The following is a 6,578-nucleotide window of genomic DNA, read 5'->3' as shown; positions in this document are numbered from 1 at the left end:
TGTTACGAGACCCTTAGGTGTCTTGGAGGACGTGCCTGTGAAAATAAGCAAGTTATTTATACCAGCAGACTTCATTGTTTTAGACATAGCTGAGGACACCCGGACCCCAATTATCTTAGGAAGACCGTTCCTTTGTACAGCTAGGGCCATTATTGATGTCAAACAAGGGCGTTTGACTCTTGCAGTAGGGGATGACGCGATCACTTTTAGCCTGCCTAGCACTTTGGCTCGGCCAATGATAGAGGATACTTGTTATTCGGTTGATATTATTGATGAGTCTATTTATGACTTCTAGTCGGGTTCTTTTATGAAGGACCCACTAGAGGCTCTTATGCTTTTGGATGAGTGTGCAGATAACCCAGATGACGATGATGCTATGTTGGATTTGCTTATAGATGATTTAGATGAGCGTGAACTCACCGACGCTGAGGAAGAGTAAGTGGAACAGATGATCATTACTCTCTGCTCCATTGAGGTAAAGGTTCCAGAGCGTAAGCCTCTCCCCTCTCATCTTAAATATGATTTTTTAGATGATACTGAGCGATATCCAGTCATCGTTAGCGCTAAGCTTGATAATGATCAGCTGACTTCTTTGTTAGCTGCGCTTAAGAAAAACAGGAAAACTTTGGGTTATTCTTTGGACAATATCAAGGGGATTAGTCCCGATATTTGTATGCACAGGATAGAGCTGGAGGAAGATCACAAACCTTGCAGACAGGGTCAGCGCCGGCTGAACCAGAAGATGCAAGATGTTGTGATGGTTGAGGTAATGAAGCTGCTCGACGCAGATATTATTTATTATGTTGGTCATTCTAAATGGGTGAGTCCAGTGCAGGTAGTCCCAAAGAAAGAAGGGACTACCGTGGTTAAGAATGACAAGAATAAATTAATACCCACTGGAGTAGTGACTGGTTGGCGGATGTACATAGATTACAGACAGCTGAATGCCGCCACCAAGAAATATCACTTTCCCCTTCCTTTTATTGATCAAATGGTAGAAAGGTTAGCTTCTCATAAATTTTTCTGCTATTTAGACGGGTATTCAGGGTTCTTTCAGATCCCTATTCACCTCGACGATCAAGCTAAGACTACATTTACTTGTCCTCAAGGTGTGTTTGTTTATCGCAGGATACCTTTTGGTTTATGTAATGCCCCTGCCACCTTCCAAAGGTGCATGATGGGGATATTTTCAGAGTTTATTGAGTCTATTATGGAAGTTTTCATGGACGATTTCAGTGTTTATCACTAGTACAAAAATATTTATTTGCGGCTCCAAAAAAGGGGCCTTTTGCGGCGTTTTTGGTGTAGCAGCAAATGAGGGGGCCGCAAATAGAAAAGCTATTTGCGGCATTTACAAAACGCCGCAAATAAATGGCTATTTGCGGCGTTTTTTTGAAAAAACGCAGCAAATAAGGTTCTTATTTGCGGCGTTTTTTAGAAAAAAACGCAGCAAATAGCAAAAAAAAAAAAAAAAAAAAAAAAAAATTTTTTTTTTTTTTATTGGCCAAAAAAACGTCCATACAAATGATTTAAATACCAATAACTCTCAAAGATATTTTTCCACAAGACAATCTTACATGATTTTAGTAAATATTTCTAAATTCATACATCAAATAGAAATGAAACCCATACAAATATACAATACTCTAAGGTAGCGTTTGGGAACCAAAATTTGATTTAGAATCACTCATTTCAATTTAGGAATGTGAAATTAGGAATCATAAATCCAAATTCTTTGTTTGGGAAACGAAGAATTTGAAATTATGGATTTTGAAATCCAAATTTTCTGTTTGGGAAACACAGAATTTGGAAATCCAAATTTGTACTTAGATTAGTTTTTCTCATTAACAAATATCATCCATACTCCATAGAATCATCAATCATAGAATCAGCCTCTATTTTTCCATCGTCGATACACAGTTGCTGTAACAAGTTTCCTTTGATTAAAGGACACAGTTGCTCTAACAAACACACGTCAACAATATGTAAAGAAAATTGCTTCGTATTTGACATCTCACAATTCGGTCCATCACGATCATTTGTTTACCTTTGATTAAAGTAGCGGTTACAAATGAATAAGAAAGTCCTAAAGAATAGAAAACCTTAAGACCAGCACGAGAAGAGCAAGAATGAGGGGATTTTTATCGCATCAACAAACAGTTTCAATGAACATACACAATGTTATTAAACCTAATAATCATCATCATACACAGACATAATCATAAAAACTACGAAAAACAGTCAAATTTCCGAGTTTTCATACATTCGGCTAAACTTAAGTGTAAATTATTACAACAAATCAACAACAACATGCCAAGGCACGTACATCCATCCAAATACAATCGAAAGAGAAGGAAACATAATGATTACGATAAGATCATCAAAATTCCAGAAAAAATCGAATGTGTAACAAAATATGGATTAATTTATGCAAAGAGTAATTGGAAAGGTAAACGATAGACAAATCGAAATAGAAAGAAGCATATTTGAATCTGATTGATGCTAGTGAGAAGCAAATCAATCGCATAAACCCTAGAAAATGGGGATTTGAATCCTTGTCGGAAAGGAATAGGAGAGACTAAATTTTTTTATCGTTAATCGTTGTTAGATATGAGTGATTGTATGTTAATCGTTGTTGCTGGTGATTTGGAAATACGGGGGGGTGGAGGATGTATTTCAAATTGGATAGTTTATGAAGGTTGAAATTCTGATGGGATTTCATAGAAATCCAAATCCAAATGTCACTGTCAGCCCAAACAGTGAATTTGGCCCAAATCCATATTTCCAAATCAAATACCCATTCCCAAACAGGCCATAAAACTAATTACAAGGGCGCAAAAATACAAAATTAAGAAGTAACTCGGTATAGGAGGCAACTTAAATTACAAAGATGATCATTCGCCTCGCTATAAAAACACAAGAAATGCCATCAATCACAAAGATGATTGACAAGAAATTTTAACGGATACAAATATAAGAGGCAACTTAAATCTTATCCACGTACGGATAACATGAGATCGTTTGCGAATTGTACAAGGATCAGCTGTACATAGAGCAAGTTGTAGAAGTATCAAAATATCAGTTGACAAATACTCACAGCTGCATCTTAACAAGACCTGCCTGAGATAATTTGCATATCCCAACTTCTTGGTGAAAGCATCAGCCTGTACATAGAGCAAATTGTTGTTACGAAATAATATTATGAGACCGCTTAACGTCCTTCGAATTAATATTTACTCAATATTTCAAAAGCTGCTCGTGTATATTATAGGTCGTCGAAAAGACAAAGTTTGACACATTATTTAAGAGCTTCAGTGGCAATTTGTTTGAAAAAATTGTAAGACTAATAGAAGGAACTAAACACGACCAGTTGACAAATTACAACCATTAATTCTAGCAGTCTCGAGCTCATGAGGACAATTGCAGAATATAGGGAATCAAAACATCACTTAAACTGCCAGTGATGCCTAAAACTGACTCATGTTTGTAGAAGAACATACTCAGAAACTGCAAGAGTACACTCAAAATAGTTGTCCTCATTCTCTTAAACAAGTATACATTAGGCATATTTATAGACCCCAGAAGAACTCAGTATTGACCATCAATCCATGTCACTATATCAGTCCTGCTAGTTAAGTAAACCGCTTAAACTGCAGACCTTGCAGTAGAATTAGAAGCAAAAGCACCATAACCAAAAAAACAAGTGACAGATGATGCTCGAATTAGTAATCCGTAATAGAAAATATACATTATGCATATCATTTAGGCCAATTTTCTTTACAGAGAACACTGCATCCAAAATAGTGTAGTGAAAGCAAGAACTTAAGAACTGCAAAGGTATTCTCATACCATTTTCCGATCAGTAAAGGAGGAGCAGTCCATAGCTTAGGATTTGAAGGTAAAGAATATGAATGCATCCATCCATCTCCTCACACTCCCAATGAAGAGCTCAGTAGATAAACTAGATACAACAAATAGATAATATGAGATAAAAAATTGAGAATCTTCAGCCAATAGCTTGTATTGTATATTACAAAACGTACAATTAAAGAAACCCATGATACACCTCATTCCCAAATCCCAAGAGGTTAGAGTACTACAACTAGAATCTCTTATAAAGCCGCGAAATAAAGCCGCCAATATATTGAATGGTCCTTTTATAACAAAGTTTTGGATATTTGGAAACTACAGTCAGCAGCATACCCATATTCGTCAAAGTATCCACCTTGACCATCTGTACCAAATCCTCCCTAAGACAATCTGCAATACACCGAAGTTAGGAAAGAACGTTACAGACAGATACGCACCAAGATTTCATTACAGAAATGAAAAAAATATAACAAACCGAGGTACTTTATGAAGAAATCAATTACAATAGTACCAAGTATTTCAACTTACCCAATAAGTAAGGAAACCAAGAAAAGGAGGGCAAGTGAAAACAGAGAGGACAACTTAGTGCATTGAAGGCAGCGATAGAAGTAGCGAATGTGTTTGGCCACCAAAAACAGTAAGGTGAATCAAGGTGGCAATGAAGGGAATAAAATATAGACCCATAGCTTATACAGAGTTTGCAAAATCAAATTTAGAGATAATGGACTATAGTTGAAAATGACTTGGACATGCTATAGATGCAAACAATAGATCACAACCACCATTCTGTCTTGAGTAGTTGTTTTAATCATGGATCAGAGCAACCATCTTCCTTGAGTAATTGTTGAAATCATGTATTCATGCGACTCCTTTTATACCCAAAAATAAGAGACATTCACGTTAATGTCGACATTACCTTATGCACTAGCGGAGCTAGGATTTGTACTTAGAAGAGCGAACAAAGCATATGCCATTAATCACAAAGTTAAAGACTTGTGAACAAAGGATTGTTAAATGCTCATTTTACTAGAAAAACAAAGCATACATTCATGCTTAACACAATGCCAAACTAATAGAAAAGAAGCATACCTGGTTAAAGTGGATGACGATGGCCTAAAAAAACAAATAACGATGGCGGCAAATACCAGGCGGATGACCAGCTAACCGGAGGTGATGTGAAGATGGTGTCGCATGACTCGAGCTGCTAAATTTACAATAACGTTTTACTCAATAACACCAAATCAACAACACCACAAAATCATTTTCATATTTTATACAAAATCCCCAATTTTTCATGTGAACCCTAAATCTAAGGGTTACTAAATCCACACCAGATGTGTAGCGAAAAGCTTTTTAATAGTTTGCACAATTCATCGACAAAAAAATAACCCACAATTCATGGGATAAGATAGAATTAAGTAGAATCAAGTAAAGAAGAAGTACCAATTTCACTAACCCTAAATATAAAATCTAATCAGTTTAAGCATGAGGATTACACAAATTAATCAACCCTAATTATCAAACTTAATCAATTTTAGTATGAAATTAGATTTATACCTATTAGGTAAGGACAAGGCACGACAGGGTAATCGTGGGAACCGTCAGGGAAGAGAAGAACGGTGCTGCTTGTTGTCGCGGATTATGATGGACGAGTCGGTGCTGCTTGTTGTCGATGAATGCCTGATTGTAGCAGTGGGTTGGCGGCCGATGGCAACGAGGAGTGGGTATGGTGGTATGGGAATAGATGGGATGAGCAAAGGGAGTAGCGGTGTAAAGCATCGAGGGTATGGGAATTGGTGGTAGGTCTGAGGAATGAGGATATCAATGATTTATGTTTTGCAGTAGTAGTAGTATTTGCGGCGTTCTAGAGAAAACGCCTCATTTCCGTTATTTGAGGCGATTTTTTAATAAAACGCCTCAAATAGTTTCTTTCCTTCACAAATATTAAAATAACATAACTTGTATTTGCTGCTATTTGGTAAAAACGCCTCAAATAAGTAGCCGCAAATAAATATTTTTCTACTAGTGTATGGAAGTGATTTTTTTTACTGTCTGTCTAACCTTGATAAAGTGTTGCAGCGCTGCATCGAGGTTAATCTTGTGCTTAACTGGGAGAAGTGCCATTTTATGGTCAACGAGGGAGTTGTCTTAGGGCACTTAGTTTCTGATAGGGGAATAGAGGTTGATAAAGCAAAGGTGGAAGTGATTCAACAATTACCACCTCCTGTTAATGTTAAGGGGGTGAGGAGTTTCCTTGGCCACGTCGGCTTCTATCGCCGGTTTATCAAGGATTTCTCAAAAATTACTAAACCACTTATACAATTTTACTTAAGGATGCCCATTTTTGTTTCTCGATGAGTGTCTTTCTCTTTTCACGTTTAAAGCGGGCTTTAGTCTCTGCGACGATCATACGACCTCCCGACCGGGACTTGCTTAGTTTGAGATAATGTGTGATACCGGTGACTATGAACTAGGAGCGGTCTTGGCCAAAGGAAAGACAAAGCTTTAAATGCCATCTACTATGCGAGCCGAACTCTGGATGAGGCTCAAGTGAAGTACACTACCACTAAAAAAGAGCCATTAGTAGTAGTTTATGCCTTAGAGAAATTTCGTTCTTATTTGATTGGGTCGGGAGTTCTTCTTTTTTTCGACCATGCGACTCGAGGCACCTCCTTGCTAAGAAGGAGGCTAAACCACGGTTATTGAGA

General features: G+C 37.2%; 1 long non-coding RNA gene across 2 annotated transcripts; it reads right to left on the bottom strand.

The window, feature by feature from the left end:
- Positions 1 to 1,528: 1,528 nt before the first annotated feature.
- Positions 1,529 to 5,745, bottom strand: LOC141586923 (uncharacterized). Of its 2 annotated transcripts, XR_012519655.1 has the most exons (7): positions 5,428 to 5,745; positions 4,960 to 5,074; positions 4,399 to 4,739; positions 4,204 to 4,260; positions 3,850 to 3,961; positions 2,814 to 3,164; positions 1,529 to 1,646 (listed from the first exon to the last, which is right to left on the bottom strand). It is a non-coding gene; the product is annotated as an uncharacterized LOC141586923 (long non-coding RNA). The 2 variants fall into 2 exon arrangements; XR_012519654.1 differs by lacking the exons at positions 1,529 to 1,646; positions 4,399 to 4,739 and having other exon boundaries at positions 2,842 to 3,164; positions 4,960 to 5,071; positions 5,428 to 5,714.
- Positions 5,746 to 6,578: the final 833 nt, after the last annotated feature.

Source organism: Silene latifolia, chromosome 6 (assembly GCF_048544455.1).
Source record: "Silene latifolia isolate original U9 population chromosome 6, ASM4854445v1, whole genome shotgun sequence".
NCBI lineage: Eukaryota > Viridiplantae > Streptophyta > Magnoliopsida > Caryophyllales > Caryophyllaceae > Silene > Silene latifolia.
This window is presented reverse-complemented; position numbering and strand designations above follow the sequence as displayed.